Below are 23,189 nucleotides of genomic sequence, written 5' to 3'. Positions count from 1 at the left end.
TGAAAACATACAAAATGACCTCAGCAAATACTCCCTGGAACTTGACAGGATGATCTTTGAGAAAAAATTGTCCAGAGAATGATGGGAATGAATACCAAATTACAAGGTAAGAAAAAGGTGAAAAGAAAAAAGAAGAAGCAGAAAAGGAGCAATGCAGAGGAAGAGGAATCAATCATTAAGTCAATGAGAAATAGGTATTGATACAGAGCTGCTCCTTAAATAGAATACCAAATAAATGATTTGACATATAATAGTTCCTTTCATCTTTGGGGAATCTCAAATGTTCACTATTATGGTAGAGCAAACAAAAAATGAAAAATAACTGCACTTAGAAAATAGTTATATAAAACTTACCTATATCAGACTCTATTTTACATGCTATGAACAATGTGCTGATTTAGCAATTTCTCCATTTAAAAAATACAAATTTTAAATTTACCACCATTTTATAGTAAAACCATGATAAACCTAGAATTTCCCTACTTTCAAAGGGTTATTTAAAATAAGGATTTTCGGGAAACAGTTCAGTTTAAAAATTATCATATGCATAGATTATATTTACATTTTTATGTCCAGTATGAACAGTAAGCATAAGAAAATATTCTAACACTAGGCCAGGCACAGTGGCTCACATCTGTAATCCCAGCACTTTAGGAGGTCAAAGAGGGCAGATCACCTGAGGTCAGGAGTTGGAGACCAGCCTGGAAACCCCATCTCTAATAAATATACAAAAATCAGCTGGGCATGGTGGCACATGCCTGTAATCCCAGCTACTCGGGACGCTGAGGCAGGAGAATCACTTGAACCTAGGAGGTGGAGGTTGCAGTGAGCTGAGATCTTGCCATTGCACTCCAGCCTGGGTGACAGAGTGAGATGCCATCTCAAAAAAAAAAAGAAAAGAAAAGAAAATATTCTAATACTAAAGAGCTTTTAAAAGGTTCAAATGCAATAATCATTAATTAAAGGAAATACAGGAGTATCTTTTAATCATATTATTAGGAAGAAAAATCAATGAAATATTCATTCTTTAGTATTATCAGACATAAACAAATGTTCATAGGTGAAACTAAACAAGAGACTGCAGTAAAAAATAGGTAAAATCTTTTCATTGAATGGAAAAGGAAAACAAAGTATTGATGAGCAGTCATAGTAATAAGCAATCCAATTTTTTAGTTGATCTAGGCATCCAAATCAACTAATAAAGACTGGCATCTGCCAGTTTCATGTTGATTTTTCTTAAAAATTCACAGTGTGACATTAAATTCACAGTCACAGAAATCAAATCAAATCACTACTAGAATCCATACTTGGCCATGTTAATTAAAAGCTGTTTTTCCTTCTGGGATTTAACTCCAGGCTTGAGGTGGAATTCAAGGAAAAACATAAAATTTTGTGAAGAGTCTGATAACTGAAGAAGGCAGTCCTCTTCGCAACTGGTACCTCTTACAACCAGCAGATGGTGCCCTCCATAAAGACAACTCTTTAGTACACAGTAATTAAACAGTGTTAAGAAGTTAGGCTTATTCTTGTCAAGGGACAACCAAAAATCTAATGGGAGTTTTTCTTAAGAGAAAAAAAGACTAAGTAAATTATGTTATTCTCCCCTAAGCATATAACTTGAAGTCCATGTTTACATATTTCCCAACTTTTTAAACAAAAAGCTTTTTTCAACATACAATTTTATGACTAATCCACCATGCAGCCTGAATTAATCTTTATTAATTCAAAGTAAGTGTATTTAAGTTATTCCTTATGTTTTCTGGTAAGACAGCATAACGGTGAATATTTTAGGAAGTTCTTTTAGAAATGGACCCTTACTTTGAGTACGTATTTTTGTAATGTTTATTTGTAAAAGGGCAAACATGGTCACTCGCCTACATCATTTTTTAAGGACCAACAATGTTATGAAAGACAGTAAAGTTTAACTGGCTCAAACAGGAAAGGATCCCCAGGCCCTGGAATATCTCAACCTGCAACAGTTTCTAACAGCACAGAAAGTATTCTGTTAAATTTCTTTAAAGTAATTATTGTATATTAATAGTGATAGTATCTCTCATTTATTGAGTGATTAGTATTTCTCTGGTCAGTAGTCAACTCGCTAACCCATGGCAGGGGCAAATAAAATTATGAATCTTTCTATTCACGTCAAATCTCAAACACACATTCTTGTACTCCTCTCGGTAGACTGCTGCTTCTTCATTGAGAAAACAGAAGCGCCATCAAATAAAAACTTTCTCAGCCTCTCATCACCAAATTTACATGCCTGTGTACATCTGCACCCATTCCCTCCCTCCCTCCCTTCTTTCCTTCCCTCCTTCCTTCCCTAATACCAGAAAGGAAATAGCCCTCCTCACATCAAAAAACTAACCCCTTCATAAGTACACAAAATCCCATCCTCTACTGGTTTCTCAGAGACTTTTACTTGACAAGTTATCTCCTCTTTCCCATGTATCAGCATCCTCTGTGTCTACTAGATACTTTACCTTAGCATTCAAATATATTATGTTATTGGATGGATGGAAGACATTCAGGCAGGAAGGGAAAGAAAATACAACATACCTGTTTAGACTACAAATACCTCCCCAGTCTCAGCTACTGTCCTCTCTCCCAAATTACCTTCACAGACAAGCTTCTCAAAAAGTAATTTATATTACCTACTTTTAATTCCCATTCAGCATTCATACTAATCCAATCTAGCTTCCAAACAGTTTCCCACTCCCACACTCCGCCTCATCAGCAAAATGCTTTTGCCGCAGTCACCGTGGCAGATTGCAAAAGATGGCAACAAACTTTTCCATTCCTTGTATCTACACCCTTACAGCGTGACTTTGTTGTCCATCAAGAAATAAAAGTGTTTTTTCAGACCTAGAATCTGAAATGGTCTATGAGGCCAATGGGACCTTGAGAAGCTTAAGTGTTTGTGCTATGGGTTACCTCACCTACTGCTCTTGGAATTCTGCTACAAAGATGTGAGCAAGCCCAAGCTATCTCAACGGAAAATGAGAACGTATATGCACAGAGGCAGGTGCATTGTCCCAGTCATGGTCATCATGAACAAACCAGCCCTAGCCAAACCACCAGGTGACCGCAGAGGCATATCTGTAGATGCATGAGCAACCCCAGCTAAAATCAGTAGTAGAACTGCCCAGATAAGCCAAACCCAAATTGCCAATAAATCGCCAATAATATACAGAACTGGGAACGGTTGTTTTCAGTAATTAAGTCTTCGGGTGATTTGTGATGCAGTAAAAGCTAACTAAAAGTCATCAGTTGGCCTGTATGTTGGCTAATGAAGTGAACCTTTTTCTAATCCTTATTTTATTGACCCCAACAGTATGATACACGGTTGACCACAGTCTCCTCCTTGAAACATTATTTTCCTTTTGTTTCTACTACATTTTACCTTTGCCTGATTTTTTTCCTACCTTTCTGGTCACTCCTATCTCCTCTGTTGACTTCTCTTCTACTCAACCTCCAAATATCAGTTACTCATCAGAGCTCAATTCTCTTTTTACTGTTTATGTTTTTCTTCCAAGGCTTTTGTCCTAAGCTTTCTTTTAATACATACTCCACAAAGACGTCTCTTTTCAACTCCAGTCCGCATATACAATGGTCTACTTAACATTTCCACTTGGGTATTCTCAAAGATACCATGAACTTAGGATTCTCAAAACTAAACAAAATGTCTCCCAATTTTTTTCTCCCTCCAAAAAAATCCTCATTCTTCAATCCTCTCTCTCTTCAGTGTGTGTTGCCTCATGTACCCATTTCTTCCTCCCAGTTCTCCAGGAATGAAGCTTGGCTATTCCCTTTCAACATTTACAATTAACAATCAAGTCCTGTAAATGCTACCTTGCAAAATGTAAATGAAATCCGCCCTTATTTAGCCATTACTTTGCCAGAACATAAATCTATGCCGCATCCAATTCATTCTTCAGAGAGCAACCAGAATGATCTTAGTAAGCTAATCTCCTCATATCACTGCCTTACTTAGAATTGTTAAACAGGTTCCCACTGCCCTTCGAATAAGTTCCAAATATACTAATCTGACCACTTGCTCATTACACTGCAGTCACATCTCTATTCCTTGAAGACACTAAACCAAGATCCTTCTGTCTCAGGCTGTGCTATTCCTTCTGCTTCAAGAAACTTTTTCTCCTCTCTAGCCCTCACGCCTGGCTAACCCTGCCCTTTCAAGTCTCATCTGTCAATCAGGGAAGCCATCCCAAATCTACTCAGTCTAAATAAAATCTCTACTATATGCTCTCATGCCACCTCTGCACTTTTCCTTCAAAGAATTTATCATAAATGTAAACATAAATTATCTAATGTATTTCCCCTTATGACCTGTAAACTATATAAGAACAGTTTAGGGATCCTAATTTGTTCACTACTACATACCTAATGCATAACACAATGCTGGTTAAAAAGCAAAAGCTGAATAAATGTTCTTAATAAGATGAACTATATAATTATGCCCATTTATAAACAAGAAAACTGAGGTTCAAAGAGGTTAAATAACTATGCTAAAGTTATCAACTACTAAACTCAAATTGATCCATATCTGATTTCCAAATTCCCTTAACCTAATGATTTTCCAATCTCTGGCACACTGTTGAATCCTCTAATAATCAGACCCAAACACTTCTATATGAAAAAAGCTCCATGAGGAAATTTACATGCGAAGTTTAGTAACATTACAATATATTGCCAATTCCGCCCATTATCCTTGTAAGCATTTCTGATATTTTATATACATAGGCATGACAGGTTTAATTTTTTAAAAATAGATCATGGTTTTCAACGCTCTTTCAAGTACATATTTTTCTCCAAAATTCTATAAAAATAGGAATTATCCCCATTTTTCAGATAAAGAAAATGAAGTTCAGAGAGGTTCAGAAAGCTGACAAACTTGATACAATCACCCTGTAGTAAGTGGCAGAGCAATGACAAGAGATCAGGTTTTCTGGTTTCTACTTCAGGTTCTTTAGGGGACACTAAATTGGAAATTAAGAATCAGAATACTGAAAAATCAGAGCGAACTGAACAGAAACAAAAATGTTAGCCCATCCAGAAACTCAAGGCACAAAGATATTTTAGCTTAATTAGAAGAGTAGAACGGCACTAATTAAAAAGAAAGGCCAGGCATAGTGACTCACACCTGTAATCCCAGCATTTTGGGAGGCCAAGGCAGGAGGGCCACTTGAGGGCAGGAATTCTAGACCAGCCTGGGCAATACAGTGAAACCCCTGTCTCTACCAAAAAAAAAAAAAAAAAAAATTAATTGGCTGGACATGGTAGGGCATGCCTGTAGTCCTAGCTCCTCAGGAGGCTGGGAGAGGAAGATGGCTTGAGCCCAGGAGTTCAAGGCTGCAGTGAGCTATGATTGAGTCACTGCACTCCAGCCTGCCTCTTAAAAAGACAGTAACAAGTATTGTTGAAGCTGTGAAGAAACTGGAACCCTCATATTTTGTGAGAATGTAAAATGCTGCAGCCATTTTTAGAAAACATTTGACAGTATCTGAAAAAGTTAAATGTAAATTTACCATATGACTCAGCGATTCCCCTTCTAGGTGTCCATCCAAGAGAAAACCTATATCCACACAAAGACTTTTACTGGAATATTCATAGTAGTATTATTCATAATATCCAAAAAGTATAAACAATCCAAATGTCCATTAACTGGTGAATGGATAAAAAAAATGATACTAACTGGAATAAAAAGGAAAAAGGTACTGAAACAAAAGTGATTCAACTAGATTCTGTGCATGTACATATACATGTACACATATTGGTGAAGGTGTTATAAAAGAAAGTGGGACCAGTTAATCTAAGGCTTTAAGTCTCTGATAAGGAGTAAAGAGTTTGGTCATTATCACATAAGGCAGTCGTCCGTCCTTCCTTCCTTCCTTCCTTCCTTCCTTCCTTTTCCTTCCTTCTTTCCTTCCTCTCTCTCTCTCTTTTCCAAGAAATATAAAGAGCAATTAGATTGGTATTTTAGAAAGAGAATTTCCAAAGACAAAGAAAGACATACCAGCTAGAACATAGGAAGACTATGGGAATGTATGAGGAACTGCAAAGGGCTCGCTGAAGCAGTAACAGGAAGCTCCGAACGACTGGAAGACAACACAAAAATATTCAAAGAGAGGATATAATAGAAAACAGAAGAGAAGTATAGTTTAGTAAGACAAAGAGGTTGAGACAGAAGTAAAATCCAGTAAGCACTGCATAACACTACAATGTATCTCTTTAAGATAACAATAAAATGGGCATAAATGTACCACCCATATTAATATCTAAGGACCCAAAGTACCATACTGTACACAGGGCAAATTAGAGTACAACTGTTAATTCTACCTAACTAAAAATAACACAGTATCCATAATAAATATTTAATTAACAAATCTGCTTACAAAGTTCCATACCTTGTAGATAAAATATTAATAATGCGTAAACTTGGGGTAGGGGTTACAAGAAAAATTAGGATATCAAGTCCACCAAAAAGTTTAATTTGATAAGTTTCTCAATAAATTTCCCTATAATGGGAAAAACTTACCAAAATCATTATGGTACATAAACACTTGATATATTCCTGAAAGACATTAATTTTGAGGGAATGCATATGGATTAATATTACTAAATCTAATCTAAATCTAGTCTCACTGATTACATCTACCTTATAGGCTTCCTGGCTAAAATCAACTTTGTTTTGTGACCATGTCATCCAAACACAGATAGCTGGTTTCACTTCTGTTTTCTTAAACAGTTTTATTATTATATAATTCACATATCAAGTAATTTATCTTTTAGAATGTACAATTCAATAGTTTTAGATCTACTACATTAATTTTTTGTGTAAAATACGTGACATAAAATCTACCCATTTTTAAATCTACAATTAAGTGACATTAATTGTATTTACAATGTTGTGCAACCATCACCATTTCCAAAACTTTTTCATCACCCGAAACAGAAACTTGTAACCATAAAGCAATAACATCCCATGCCCTCTTTTCCCCAGCCCCTAGTAACTGCTAACATACTTTCTGTCTCTATGAATTTGCATGCAAGTAGAATCACAGTTATTTGTCCTTTTCTGTCAAATTTCACTTAGTATATTTTCAGGTTCATCCCTGTTATAGAATGTATCAGAGAGCTTCAATTCTTTTTATGACTGAAAATTGTATTTATAAACCACATTTTGTTTATCCATTCTTCTGCTGGTGGATACTTGGGTTGTTTCCATTATTGGCTATTGCAAACAATGCTGCAATAAACACTGCTGTACAAATACCCATTTGAGTCCCTGTTTAATTCTTTTCAGTATATAGCTAGCAGTGGAATTGCTAAATTTATGGTAACTTTATGTTTAGCTTTTTGAAGAACCACCAAACTGTTTCTCACAGCAGCAGCTAGCTACACCAGCAAATGAGGGCTCCAATTTTTCCACATCCTCTCCAATAGTTTTTTTCTGGTTTGGTTTGGTTTGGTTTATAGTCATCCTACTAGGTATGCAGTGTAACCTCATTATGGTTTTGATTTTCATTTTCCTAATGATTAACGGTGTTGAGTATCTTATCATGTGCTTATAGGTCATTTGTGTATCTTTGGAAAAATGTCTATTCAAGATCACTGCTCACTTTTAAAATAGGTTGTTTGGTTATTGACTTGTAGGGGTTCTTTATACATTATGGACATTAAATCCTTGTTAGAGATATGACTTGCAAATGTTTTCCTCTGTAGGTTGTGTTTTCATTTTCTTGATAATGTCCTTTGATGCACAAAAGTTTTTAATTTTTATAAAGCCCAATTTATATTTTTTATTGTTTGTGCTAATGAATTCAGGGTCATGAAATTCTACTCCATTTTCTTCTACAAGTATATAGGCTTAAATCTTGTATTTACATCATTGATCATTTTGATCTACTATGTGAAGTAGAGGCCCAACATAATTCTTTTGCATGTGGAAATCCAGTTGTCCCAGTGTCATCTGTTGAGGATTATTCTTTCCTTCTTTGTTTCTAATAAGGATATCCTGGTTCCTTATCTAGAAATTTTGATTCAGTAGGTGTGAGGAGAAGCTTCAGATTCTGCCATTTTTAAGGAATATCTCAGACAATTCCTAAGGTCAAACAAGTTTAGAAAACAGTTTAGAACACAACTTCAGGTGCTCAATTCATATTGTAAAGCAGACAAAGAACTCTGTTTTTTTCCTTAAATCCTGGCTTTGCCTTCAGATACATATTCTTAGCCTATACCATATCCAGCTGACAACTTAGGTAAGAACTCTTAATTTTATCACAAAAAGCTGTCAACTTCACTGCACCTTTGATCTCTAAAACAGGGCTCTGTCAATCAAACTTGCTACAATACAAACTCATATCATTCATTCTTTCAACAACAAATATTTATTAAGCACCTATTATACCCAAGGCACTGCTGACTGGGGAATACAACAGTAGAAAAAGGCAAAGATTATTGTTCTCATGGTATAACTTATATTTAAGTTGAAGAAAAAACAGACAACAAATGTCAACGTGTATTTAGATAGTGTGAAATGTTAAGAAAAATAGGGGCCACGCACCGTGGCTCATGCTTGTAATCCTAACACTTTGGAAGGTCAAGGTGGGTGGGCTGCTTGAGCCCCAGAGTTCAAAACCAGCCTGGGCAACATGGTAAAACCCCACCACTACAAAAAATACAAAAAGAATTAGTCCCAGATAATTGAGAGGATAAGGTGAAAGGATAACCTGAGCCTAAGGATGCCAAGGCTGCAGTGAGTTCTGATCCCACCACTGTACCCGAACCTGAGTGACAAAGTAAGATCCCATTTCGAAAAAACAAAAAAAGAAAAAGAGTAAGTAGGGGTGGCCAGGCATGGTGGCTCACGCCTGTAATCCCAACACTTTGGGAGGCCAAGGCAGGTGAATCACTTGAGATCAGGAGTTCAAGACCAGCCTGGCCAACATGGTGAAACCCTGTCTCTACTTAAAAAAATACAACTAGCCGGCCATGGTGGCACACGCCTGTAATCTCATCTACTCAGGAGGCTGAGGCAGAAGAATGGCTTGAACCCAGGAGGCAGAGGTTGCAGTGACCTGAGATCACATCACTGAACTCCAGCCTGGGCAACAGAGTGAGACTCCATCTCAAAAAAAAAAAAAAAAAAAAAAAAGTAGGGGAGGGAGCTGTTTTACCTTGCAAAGACTGGAAAGGACTCTATGATGAGGTGACATTTGAGCAGAAACCTGAAAAAGAATAATGATAAACCATGCAAATACCTGAGGGACAAATACTCAAGGCATAGTGAGGCCCAAAAATTTTAACCCTGCACCGTCTACTACGCAACTATTATCAAAGAAAGCCAGAGAACAATTATGTTTCTGAAGGATTTTTTAAAGAATTCCCATTCATCTCTTCCTCTAGATCAGGGCTTCTCAATCTCAGCACTCTCAGATTTTTTGCCGAAGCTTCTTTATCGTGGATAGGGGTCAGGGTGCATCTCTGCATAGTAGAATGTTCAGCAGCATCCCTGGGCTCTGCCCACTAGACACCAGTAGCACACACACAATCATCACCATCCCCAGTTGTGACAAACAAAAATGTTTCCAGACATTGCCAAGTGTCCCCTGCAGGGCAAAATCATACTACACTGAGAACTACTGTTCTAGGTCTGTTCTTACACTCAGGTTCCACATAGGAAACCCATAAACGGTCTTCAGGAGGTCTATGAACCATCTATAGTCATCTAAAAGAGTACATAAAGTTTGCATGCATATAATAATGTACATTTTTTCTGGGGAGAAGGATCAGAGCTTATGATGTATTCTCTAATGTCTACAGTGCAAAAAAGAAAATTAAGGAACACTGCTTCTAACAACAACTGGAAACTCCAAATTTGAGATACATTTGTCTTGGCCCCTACATACTCACTTTCAGTTAGTTGAATGCACTTGGATATCTTTTTTCTTTTCTTTTTGGTTTTCATTAAGTAACCCATTAGCCTATAAAACTAGTCACTAAATTTACTGAAAGATGCTTTTGGAAAATCATCAACTTGGTTTTATTATCATCCATATTTAACAAATGAAGAAAATTAGGTCAAGAGAAATTCACTGATTTTACCCAAGATCAGAAAGTTCCAAAATGGCAGAATTAGAACTACACCATACTTGCTTACATGGTTATATGGCTGGAAATGGCCATAGAGGTACACCCAACTTCTTGGTTTATTTCAAAAATAAACTACAAAAGCACTGTAAGTAAGGTACAAAACCAATAAATCAAAGGGCATAAGATGAATAAGAAATGCAGAAATATCAACCATTAAGATTAACACTAAGAGCTGCTAAGAAGTGAAGCTTTATGTAACATCTGCATCCTTGCTGAAACCTAATGTGTCAGTGAGTAATGTAACAGATAACTCTATCGAGAATAAACACAGAAGTGAGTTTTAGTCACTCCTGTTTATCCCTCAATGCAAGCCAAAGTACAATTCAAAGTATGTACTTAAAGTATGATTCAGTAGAAACAATTCTACAGGAATAGGAGATAACACAAGGTATCTAAAAAGCCAATGATCTCATCTCAATGTCTGGGTTGACCTAGAAGGAAAAAAAAAAAAATCAAACAACTTAGAACAATGATTCTTCAAACTTACTTTAATCATGAAACATACTCTTCTAACCAAAACATTATAACAATGTACAATATATCAAACAGGTTAAAAGAGAGCTGCTCTGGCTGAATTAAGTGATGGGTATTCCAATGTCCCCAACTTCTCGTCAAGAAGGTCCACAGAGAAAAATCTGAAAACCAGTGATCTGTCAGATGTTACTGGAAATGTGAATTATTACAGCCTTTCTGAAAAGAACTGCATTAATAATATCTATTAAATTTTAACGACACATTCCCTTCAACCCAGCAATCCTTCTCTTCCAATTCTCACAGGAATAAAAATGTCAATATAAAGGTACTAGAATATTTATTTCAGCACTATTTATAACAAGTGGAAAAAAAAATCTGACATCAACAAGGGAACAGCTACATGAAGTGTGGTAAATCTTTACCATGGAATATTATGCAGTCATTACAAAGGAAAAATTATAATAGTATTAGCCAATAATACTAATGTACTAATGAGTGGGAAAAGCATTATACTTGTGTGTATGTGTGTCCACATGTGTGGGTTTAGTAATTTTTTTTGTAAAATAAACACTACTATAACATACACCAAAAAAGTACCTATGGGGCCAAAAAAAAACACACACACACACACACACACACACACACACACACAAAATGTACAGAATTAAACTAATGAGAAGTATAGAATACAATATCTTTCTTTCTTTCTTTCTTTCTTTTTTTTGAGACGGAGTCTTGCTGTCTTGCCCAGGCTGGAGTGCACTGGCACAATCTCAGCTCATTCCAACCTCCATCTCCCAGGTTCAAGCAACTGTCCTGCCTCAGCCTCCCAAGTAGCTGGGATTACAGGCACCTGCCACCACACCCGGCTTGTATTTTTTTGTAGAGATGGGGTTTCACCATCTTGGCCAGGTTGGCCTCAAACTCCTGACCTTAAGTAATCTGCCCGCCTCCACCTCTCAAAGTGCTGGGATTACAGGCGTGAGCCACCACATCCAGCCCAGTATTACTGTATTATTATTGCAAGTATGTAAAAATAGAATATAGAAATAATTTGAACGTGGAATGGAAGAAAGGATAGATCTCTTATAGATACGTTATTTCAAAGTATATGTAATAAAGTATTTTTTAAAAACAATCCTTAAAGAAAGAAAACTAATAATCTATAGGTATTATGGACTGCCTATCCTTCAAGACTTTTCTCTATTAACATTTTTTCCCTTAAAACTGAACTTTAAATGAAGACTGGCCAATAGATATATTCTGGATTATATACTCTGGCAGGAGCCAAGAGAGTAAATATTCTGATGTCAAAAGCGCTTCTGCCTTTAACAAATACAATCACACAATATCACCCTCTCTCCTCCTCCTCCCCCCACTTAACTCTCTTTCTCTCCCTTCTTACTTTCTCCTCCACCTCCCGCTAGGTAGAGAAGAATTCAATTAGATGACCCAACCCTCATCTTCATCCTCATCCCATCTAAAGTCTCTTCCAAATCTGAAACTCTTCAATTCTATTATCTTACTGTATCATATATTGCAGTTTTTGGCAATCCTTAATACTTATCACTCCAACAATATTAAATATAATCTGTTCTTTATAGATCAATTAATGTAATCACTGCAATTACTAACTTGCAAATTAATTTTTCCCTTTTTTCCTTCATTTTCTCAGGAAAACAAACTCACTGGAAAGAACTGCAATATAGAAAATGGTTTTGCTAGAAAAAAGAATATTTCTTTTCAACCCCCATGCAAACATAAAAAAATTAAAAACTTTCTTCCTCAAAAAGTAAAAACACAAACAAGAAATGAACTATATTTTTTAAAAGTACCAATCAGAAATCAACATAAAATATATACTGCCTTGTGAGATGCAAATAACTCAATAGAGCAGCTTTGTACAAGTATCTATAACTAATTCTACAAAGTTGACTCCATTATCTCTTCTGTAAAATGTAGATAGTATGTATCTGCTTCATTACTGTACAGATTGTAAAGCACTGTACCTGCAGTTACAAACTGTACAACGCCCCCTAGATACTACAGCAAATTCATAGGCATTGAGAGATATTTTAAGTTCTCAAGGAAAATACAGCTGTTTTTCAAGATCTCTCAGACACAAGGTAAACTTACGAGCTCAAGGTAGCTCCATCTGAACATGAGATCATTGTTCCACCTTTCTTTTGAAGGTAATATGTATTTGAGAACCTCTGAGGGCAGCTGATGTGATAAAAAGTACTAGATATAAATCAATGGGAAACAAAGGTGGCAGTGTTCAATCTGATTCCAAGACTTAAGAACTTAGCATATGCCCAACAAGCACACGCATCGGATCAGTAAGTATATGTTATTATTTGTTATTATTTAAGCATAAAAAGGAAATGTTTTTATTTCAACGTATAATTTTTAAATCATAAATACTTATTAGGCTACTTGTATCTAACTGAAACAGAACTGTTACATATTCTATTTTAGCTCCATGAAAAAATGATGAGACACTAAGGACACCATGAACAGAAAACATTTGAAAATCTCTCACTGTATATTTATAAGGGATTCTCATAGATGTTTGTAAGTTGCACTACTGTACAACATCTATACTCTTTCTTCACTGCAGACAGGGTAAAGAAAACAAAAAAAAAACTCATCAACACTGAAAACATGACAAAAATGAGTAGGATGGTGACAGGATGCTCATCACCACATTTTGTTCTAGAAAAGCAGGAGGCAAAACTAAAGTCTGACTACAATAATTACAGAAGAAAAAATCCCAAATGTTGCCTATTTAATGGTTTACTTAAAGTCAACGTCTAATTCAGTCCTAAAGCCTTGATTATCTTGGTTTTCCTACACTCTTTAGCAGATGAGCACTCTTTTGAAGCCAAATCTCCCACTAAATTCTACATTACAAAATACAGAAAAAGCAAAGTTCTGTTTGTGGTTGAGAAGGATCACAGGACCACAGTCTGGCTTATCTCTCTCCACACCTGTAACTGCATTCACAGGGGCCTCTAGCACTTCAACAACTCAGTAGGGAAGGGATTATGGGTGCCCCAGAACTTCAATTAGAGCAGCTCAGCTTTACAAAACATCTCATTTGAATACTGGTCTGAGGCTGGGTGCGGTGGCTCACACCTGTAATCCCAGCACTTTGGGAGGCTGAGGCAGACAGATCACTTGGGGTCAGGATTTCAACATGGCAAAACCCCGTCTCTACTAAAAACACATAAATTAGAGGGGTGCTGGTGGTGCGTGGCTGTGATCCCAGCTACTCTGGAGGCTGAGGCACAAGAATCGCTTGAATCTAGGAGGCAGAGGGTGCAGTGAGCCAGATCGTGCCACTGCACTCCAGTCTGGGCAAGAGAGCAAAACCTTGTCTCAAAAAAAACAAAAACAAAAAAATGAATACTGGTCTGGGCTACAATTCATAGACTAAAAGCTAGGACAATAACTTTCAACTCTTTTTTTTTTTTTTTAACTGCAACACAACCTAGTACATAAATACATTGGGGAAAAAAAAGTCTCATTAAACAATATCCTTGTGTGAACTTCATTCTGAGGTTTTCTACCTTAACTGAAACCCGATTTACAAATTCTAGCCTAAGAAATTATCTCAATGACTTCTCAAAATACCCAAAATTAATTAATTAAAATAAAATGAAATTCCACTTACACATAAAACACCATAAGTATAAATCAACAAGTACATCAGGAAACTCGAATAGTCCAAAAGAGGTGCACAAACTGAGAATCATAACAAACAGATTACATAAAATTAAACATTAATACAGAAAAAAACAAAAGAATTTTTTTTTTTACTTTTAATGGTGTCAATGAAATGTCCAGAGATTTGTATATGTAAACTAAAATAGGTTAGCGAGGCACAGTAGCGCACATCTGTAGTCCCAACTACTCAGGAGGCTGAGGAAGGAGATTATTTGAGCCCAGGAATTCAAGGTTGCAGAGAGCTATGACCTCGCCACCTCACGGCCTATAGTCCCAGCTACTCGGGAGGCTGAGGTAGGAGGACCGCTCGAGCCCAGGAGGTCAAGGCTACAGTGAGCTGTGATCACACCACTGAACTGCAGCCTGGGATACAGAGTGAGATCTTGTCTCAAAATGAATGAATAAATGAATGAATGGATATGGCTTAAAAATTGAACATTCATTTCCAGTAGTATATATATTAATACTATTTATCCTGAAGGGCCTAATAAATCCAGCAGAAAACTGTTGTCACATTGCTGAGCTCACAGAAAGTAAGGAAAATCTACAAGAACCTATCCACACCCAACCTTCATTTCCACACTCACCATCTCTCTCCCATCTGCACAAAAGCAGGGTAAATTGAAACCCAAACAGTAAGCAGTATGTACTTGGAGATGCAAAAGAGCAAATGCTGATATGCCAATTAAGCTAGGACCCTAGAAAGTTCTCAGGTAGGTGACAAATCCTATTTCTCAGTAGAAGCAAATGCCAATCTTCTGTGGAGTTGAAAAAAAAATCCTCAATTTAGGTTCCCAAATTTTCCGCACACCAAGCTCAACAAAACATGAATGAGTCCTTCCCAAGGACCACCAAACACATAAAAAAACCAAACACCAAGAATGATTCATGCCCCAATGAATTCAGATACTGAAATTTCATTGCCAAAACATAAAATAGGAATGTTTAAAGAAACTTTTAAAAATGAAATCAAAAAAATCAGCAAGCAACAAGAGGCTGCTGCAAATAACAAGTGAGACTGGACAATAACAGAAATGTTTTAATGAAAAGTAATTATTGATTTCAAAACCTGAATGGACAGGTTAAGCAAATTAAACATGTCTAGAGTTTTATAAAAATTAGTAACTTGAAGAAACTACCCAAAATGCAAGGCCAACAGACAAATAGATGAAAAATTTTAAAGGAAATTAGGAGATGCTGGAGGACAGAAAGACAACTTTGAAATCTCAGTAAGAGAAAATAAAGAAACTCTAAACATGAGAGCAAAATATAAATACACAATCACAAGTATAATCTGGGGGATAAGAGGGAGAATAAAATGCTAGGCAACATCAACATGGAAGTTGGAAGGGAAGTGTTGACCAGATTGGTAAAACAGCCTTTGTGTCAATTTTGCAAAGGGCTAAGGAATTACATATACAAGGTAAAATTTTACGTGCAATAATATTTTTTTAAAAAGGAAAGAAATAGATTATAAACAGTAATTTCCCTAACAGAAATAAAAAAGAAATGGACTGTGGAAAAATGAAAGTAACTAAACTTTTTTAAAAGCAAAAAAATTCAAGCAAAGAAAAGGGAAAAATAGGGCAAGAAGAAAATGAAATTTATGGCCAGGCTTGGTGGCTCACATCTGTAATGCCAGCACTATGGGAGGCTGAGGCTGACAGATCACCTGAGGTCAGGAGTTCGAGACCAGACTGACCAACATGGAAAAACCCCATCTCTACTAAAAATACAAAAATCAGCCGGGTGTGGTAGCACGTGCCTGTGGTCCCAGCTACTTGGGAGGCTGAGGCCGAAGAATTGCTTGAACTGAGAAGGCGGAGGTTGCAGTGAGCTAAGATTGCACCACTGCACTCCAGCCTGGCAAAAGAGCAAGATTCCGTCTCAAAAAATATATATATAAAATTAGCCAGATGTGATGGCACATGCCTGTAATCCCAGCTATTCAGGAGGATGAGGCAGGAGAATTGCTTGAACTCAGGAGACAGAGGCTGTGGTGACCCGAGATTGCACCATTGCGCTCCTGCCAACAAGAGCGAAACTCCATATCAGGAAAAAAAAAAAAGAAGAAATTTATAACAGTAGGTATGAAGCCTCCCTTGCAAAATTACAACAGTGAGAGAAAGCTAACATAACTGACTCCATCTTGCTTCTAACCTCACAAGCAAATTGCCTTTGCTTATTCCTATACATAAGTCAGGCTAACTATGGCAGGAATTTAGTTTATAGTTTAACTTTAAAGCAAGGAGGATAACGGATCCTTCCCAAGATTAATCCACCCCTCCTTGTTCAGGGACTGAAACCAACTTTGTAAAATGAACACCATCTCTCTCCCACAAGTTTAGAATTACGGTAGGGGCCCGAATTCTACTAAGACATAGGCATAGTTAAACAGTACCAGTCATTGTTCCCTAACCCCCTTTTTTATAATTACTTGCTGATCAGGAGTGATGTAGCCGGTGGTCACATGACATGTAACTTCCCCAATTGCTCTTATAGACAATATCACTACTGTGAAACCTAAAACTAATGTTTGAGATATTTTTCAGACTTTGCATTCTGTTCTACCAACTGATGTCATGCAGGCCGGTGACCCATACCAAGAAAATGACTCAATTGGTCCTGCATCCCTCACCCAAGAACTGATTCAGCACATGAGAACAATTGACATCCCTGTGATTTCATTTCCAACCCAACCAATCAGTAGAACTCATTCCTTAAACCCCTGCCACCAAACCATCCTTAAAACCCTAGTCTCTAAATTCTTGGCAAGGCAGATTTAAGAACTATCTCCCATTCTCTTCACTCAGCTGCTTTACGATTAAAGTCGTTCTCTGCTGCAATACCTGTTGTCTTAGTGTACTGGATTTTTCTGTGCAGCAGGCAAGAACCTGAATAGGCTGTAACAGGTACCTACATTCTCATCAGACCAAATTTTTTAAAACACAGAATTATAACACATACAGAAGCCATCACAAAATAATTAGAAAATTCAAATTATCAGAAATTTTTAAAAATTTATATTAACTATTAAACCACATGAAAATAACAAAAACTGATAGACCCAGAGGGACAAACCAGCATGTCCACCAACACAGTACCAAAGTTTTAACACACCTTTTCTACTACTGATAGATTATACACCAGAAAAACTAGTAAAGACATAGAAGACTTAAACAAGATAATTAACAAGTATGCTTTGTTGGTCATTTACAGAACTTTGTACCCTTACACAGTCTTTTCAAGCACACATATAACATTTACAAAAACTAATTACAATCTGGGTACATGTCTCAAGAAATTCAAAATAATCCAAATCTCACCCACCACATATTCCTTACTAAAGTACAATTAAGTCAGTAAAAAAACAAAAAGTCACTTCTATATTAGGAAATGTAAAAACACACAAATAATTATAACTGAGTAGTAAAGAAAATAATAGACATAAAACTTGTAGGAATTAGGAAAAGTGTATACCACTATAGTAAGGGAAATTTATAGCCTTAAATGTTTATACTGAAAAGAAGAAAGTTTAATGCAAATAAGCTAAGCATCAAACTAAAGCAAGGAAAAGAAATTAAGAATAAAATAAGAATGAATTTAAGGAACAGAGAAAGAAGATAAAAGAGAGCAGAAATTAGTTAGTTAAATAAGAGAATGCATCTAAATAACCCAAAATTAGCAAGTCTCTACTGAGGCTGATCTAGGAAAAAAAATAAAAATAAAAAATAAGACTAACATTGGGGAAAAAAATGAGATGTTAAATACAAAGATTAAAAGATATTGAAAGAATGATAAAGAATAGTTCAAACCAGAGACTGGCAAATTTTTTCTTAAAAGACCAGACAGTAAATGTTTTTGGCTTGGGGCTCATACCTTCTGTCATAACTACTCATCTCTGCATTTATAGCACTAAAGCAACCAGACAGTATGACTAGGTGTGGCTATATTCCAATAAAATTTTATTTAGAAAAAGAGGCAGGCAGCCTGGGGCCACAGTTTGCTGAATCTTGCTTTATGCCAATAAATTTGCTATTTTAGATAATATTTCCTAGAAAAAAATATAATTAACAAAATTATTCAAGAAGAAATTTAAAACCTGAATAGAGCTGTAATCATTAAATAAACTAAGTTAAAATCTTCCCAAAAAGAAACATCAGGCTTGATGAGTTGTTCTAAATTTTAAAAGAACAGAACTGTCTCCATCTTATACAAACTATTCCAGAACACAGAAACAAAGAGAATACTTTCCACCTTCTCTTTTTTTTGAGACAGAGTCTAGCTCTGTTGCCCAGGCTGGAGTGCAGCGGCACAATATCGGCTCGCTGCAAACTCTGCCTCCCAGACTCAAGTGATCATCCCACCTCTGCCTCCCGAGTAGCTGGGACTACTACAGGCACATAACACCACGCCCAGCTAATTTTTTTTTTTTTTGTAGGGATGAAATTTTGCCATATTACCCAGGCTGCTCTCAAACTCCTCAGCTAAAGTGATCTGCCCACCTTGGCCTCCCAAGATGCTGGGATTACAGGCATAAGCCACTGCACCTGGCCATTCCATCTCTTTCAATGAAGCAAGTATAAATTTGACATGAAAACTCATAAACATGCATAGATTAGCCAGATAATTTCATCAATGTATTTAAAAAGACAACTGTACCACACGGCTAACAGAATTTTCCACAAAAATGGAAATGTTCTGTAATTTCTGCTTTTCCAATATTATAGCCATAACCACAATTAGCACTTGAAATACGGATAGTGGTTACTATGTTGGCCAGTGTAACTATATCACAATCAAGCTTGGTTTATTCTAATAATGCAAGATGGTTTTATTATCAGAAAAATTTATTATCATTCACTACACCACTAGATAGAAGAAAACTATGTCAACAGATGTAGAAAACAGTACCCATTTGCTAAAAACATGAAAAAGAACATGTTTATCTGACAAAGGTTATCTACCAAAAATTAACAACAAACATCATTCTTAATGTTGAAACACATCAAGCATTTCCTCTAAAGCTAGAAACAATCAAAATCCCATTAATCACTACCACTTTTTAGCAGTTACCAAAGGACCCTGGCCAGCACTAAGAAAAGAAAAAGAAATCAAGAACGTAAGGATTGGAAAGAAACTACAGTCTCATTACTTGCAGGTGATAGTAATGTCTATACAGAAACTCAAAAAGTATTATGAAAATTAAAGCTTAGCAAGGTGGGCCAAAAAATCTGTTTGATTTCCGTACACCAGCCAAAGCAGCTGAAAATGTAATTTTAAATCAAAGTTTATTATAAGATACATTTTTAAAAATCTAACCAGGTGGCCCCAGACACGGGCTTCCCGCAGCAGCACCCTCGGCCCACCCGCTGTGCCACTGCCTCAACCGCCCAGCTCTGGGGGGCAACGAGGGGGCAGTGGAAGGGGCACTGCTCCTCAGGCATTACTTAGAGACGCCAGACCGTTCCACCCACCCGCCGGCCCTCCCTCTCTCCCACCTGGGCCCGCCAATTCTCTGCCAGAGGGACAGCTGGCCCAATACGTCAAGACCTCTGACCACTAGATCCCCTGCATCTCCACTGAACAACCAAGGCATCCCTACTCCAGCACAACTCACAAAATCCAATGCGCCTGTCCACATTGATGTGGGCAGCCACATGTATACCAGCAGCCTGGCCACCCTCATCAAATACCCTGAATCTAGAATCAGAAGATTTTTTGATGGTATGGAGCCCATTGTTTTAAATGACAGTCTCAAACAGCACTATTTCATTGACAGAGATGGACAGATGTTCAGATATACCCTGAAATTTCTACGAACATCCAAACTCCTCAATCCTGATGATTTCAAGGACTACACTTTATTATATGAAGAGGCAAAATATTTTCAGCTTCAGCCCATGTTGCTGGAGATGGAAAGATGGAAGCAGGACAGAGAAACTGGTTGCTTTTCAAGGCCTTGTGAGTGCCTCGTCGTGCATGTGGCCCCAGATCTCAGAGAAAGGATCATGCTAAGCAGCGACAAATCCTTGATAGAAGAAGTATTTCCAGAGATCAGCAATGTGATGTGTAACTGTCAATGCAGGCTGGAATCACGACTCGATGCACGTCATCAAGTTTCCACTAAACGGCTACTGTCACCCCACCTAAGTCCGGGTCCTCGAGAGGTTGCAGCAAAGAGGATTTGAAATTGTGGGCTCCTGTGGGGGAGGCGTGGACTCATCCCAGTTCAGCAAATACATCCTTCAGCGGGAACTGAGGCAGGCACCGCGCGTACCCTCTGTCATCCAGACAAAGCAAGAGCCTCTGGACTAAACGGACACATTTCTTATGCAAAAAGGAAAACACACACAACCAGGAACTCAAACAAACAAAAAAGGGACATATATGTGCAGTTGGGACAGCAAACCAACTCCTGGACCTAAAAATTGAATAAAAGACACATTTATATCCAATAGTGACCACACCTGTATTCATATGGGAACAACTGGAATAGTGATATCCTCAAGGTGCAAAAAATATATACATATGTTAAAAGGTAGGAAATAGAAAAAAGAGGAAAAAACGGTGATAGCTGCAGCTGGTGCTGTGATGGCCGTGAAGTGTCCTGGTCCTCCCTCCTGAGACCTCTGACCAATAAACAAGCCATGAGTGGTGAGGACACAGTCTCCTTCCAGTTTTCATTGCCAACAGCCATCTGTTATTTCTTTTTCCTTTGTCTTTCTTTTTCCTTTTTTTTTTAAAAAAAAAAAAAAAAAAAAAAAAAACACCTTGAATCGAGTTTCTCTGTATATGGAGGTTCCACGTCTCTCTTTATGCAGGGACCAGGAAGGACTTCTGAAAAACCCTCATGAGCACATTGCATTGGAAAGATGTTAGACGTGAAATTTTAAATGTAGTTTGTAGTCACACCTTTTTGTCCGCCTCACAGATGTGAACTTTACTTTGTTTTCAAACTGATCAGTTTTGCCAAGGGGCCAGAATTATTCATTGTTAGAATTGCTCCAGTTCAAGTTTGCTGCCTTCCTACAATTTTTCAAATTTTATAATGTATTAAATACAATAAACCCTGTTTAAAAAATAAGGTCTGTGTGAAACACACATGTGGGTGTAAGTCTGGATTAAAATGAAATTTTTCTTTTTGGGGAAAAAAAAAAAATCTAACCAGGGCTGGGTGCAATGGCTCATGCCTGTAATCCCAGCACTTTGGAAGGCCGAAGCAGGTAGATCACCTGCGGTTAGAAGTCTGAGACCAGCCTGACCAACATGGCGAAACCCTGTCTCTACTAAAAACACAGAAATTAGCTGGGTGTGGTGGCAGGCCCCTATAATCTACGCAGGAGGCTGAGGCAAGAGAATCGCTTGAACCCAGGAGGCAGAGGTTGCAGTGAGCCAGATCATACCATTGCACTACAGCCTGGGTAATAAGAGGAAAACTCCGTCTCAAAAAAAAAAAAACAACTAACCAAAGATGTCTTAGACCTATGTGGAGAAAATTATTACATTTTTGGGGCCACATAATGTTTTAGTCAACAACAAACCATATATAATGGTGGTCTCATAAGATTATAATAGAGAGAGAAAATTCCTATCATTTAGTGACATCATAAACCATCATATCATACTTTATTTTTTGAAATAAATTTAACATAGCCTAATTGTACAGTGTTTATAAAATCTACAGTAGTATACCGTAATGTCCTAGGTCTTCACATTCATGCACCACTCACTCACTGACTCACCCAGAGAAACTTCTAGTCGTGCAAGTTCCATTCATAAGTGCTCTACATTTTTTATCTCTTATATTGTATTTGTACTGTACCGTTTCTGTTTGGATACGCAAGTACCACTGTGTTACAACTGCCTATGGTACTCAGAACAGTAACATGCTGTACAGATTTTTGGCCTAGGAGCAATAAGCTACACCATATAGCCTATATACATCCTACCATGTTCACATAATGAAGAAATTGCCTAACGAAGCATTTCTCAGAATGTACCCCTGTTGTTAAGTGACATGTAACTCTACTATGTTTGTATCATAAAGATGCTCAATATCATAAAGGTGTCAACTTTCCCCCAACAGCGTACCTCAAAGACCTTAGCACCAAATTTTTTAATCATTTGGATATCCAAAGAGCCAAAAAAACTTCTGAAATACAAGGTAGAAGGATTTGCCCTACCAGATAGTGAGACTCGTATAAAGCTATAATAATTAAGGCACTGTGGTAGGACAGTGAAGACAATTAGGCCGCAAAACAGAACTCAGTCCAGAAACAGACTCACATGTATATGAAAACTTGATTATGAGAGTTCGTTCTGCACATCACTGCAGAAAAGATGGACTCTAAAAAATGAGGTTATGAAACTATCCTTATGGCAAAAAATAAATTTCAATCCCTGTTCCACTACTGGTAGGGAAAAAAGAAAAAAAAATGCATCCCCAGTGGACTGAAATGAAAGGCAAAGCTTTAAAACAGGAGATTATTTTTATTACCTAAGTTTGAAGAGATGACTTTTTAAACAAAAGTAAATATAAATAAATACATGAATGCCCATATAAACCAAAAAAGACCTTACTGCATTAAGACTATTTTTCATCAAAAAAAGTGAAATTATTAACTTCGACAAGAGAGAAGGTACATGAGGGATATGTTCAAGACCACCAGTGGATCCCCAAAACATACAGTACTGAACCCTATATACACATTTTTTTTTCTACACAGTAATGGGCTAGCAGTATTACACTGGACGGATAACTAGACAAAGGAATAATTTACGTCCTGGACAGGATGGAGCAGAATGGCACA

At 37.1% G+C, this 23,189-nt stretch overlaps 1 protein-coding gene and 1 pseudogene across 6 annotated transcripts in view; one reads left to right on the top strand and one right to left on the bottom strand.

The window, feature by feature from the left end:
* The window catches only part of PDS5B (PDS5 cohesin associated factor B), a 181,333-nt gene that overhangs the window by 137,309 nt on the left and 20,835 nt on the right, over positions 1 to 23,189 (bottom strand). The gene's annotated exons all lie outside the window — the stretch shown is intronic.
* LOC105726175 (BTB/POZ domain-containing protein KCTD1-like) lies at positions 16,959 to 20,694 on the top strand (annotated as a pseudogene).

The sequence above is a fragment of the Aotus nancymaae genome, unplaced genomic scaffold (genome assembly GCF_030222135.1).
Source record: "Aotus nancymaae isolate 86718 unplaced genomic scaffold, 86718_ANA_hifiasm-v0.15.2.pri h1tg000043l, whole genome shotgun sequence".
Lineage (NCBI taxonomy): Eukaryota > Metazoa > Chordata > Mammalia > Primates > Aotidae > Aotus > Aotus nancymaae.
Note: the sequence above shows the minus strand (reverse complement) of the source record. Positions and strands in the feature narration are given on the sequence as shown.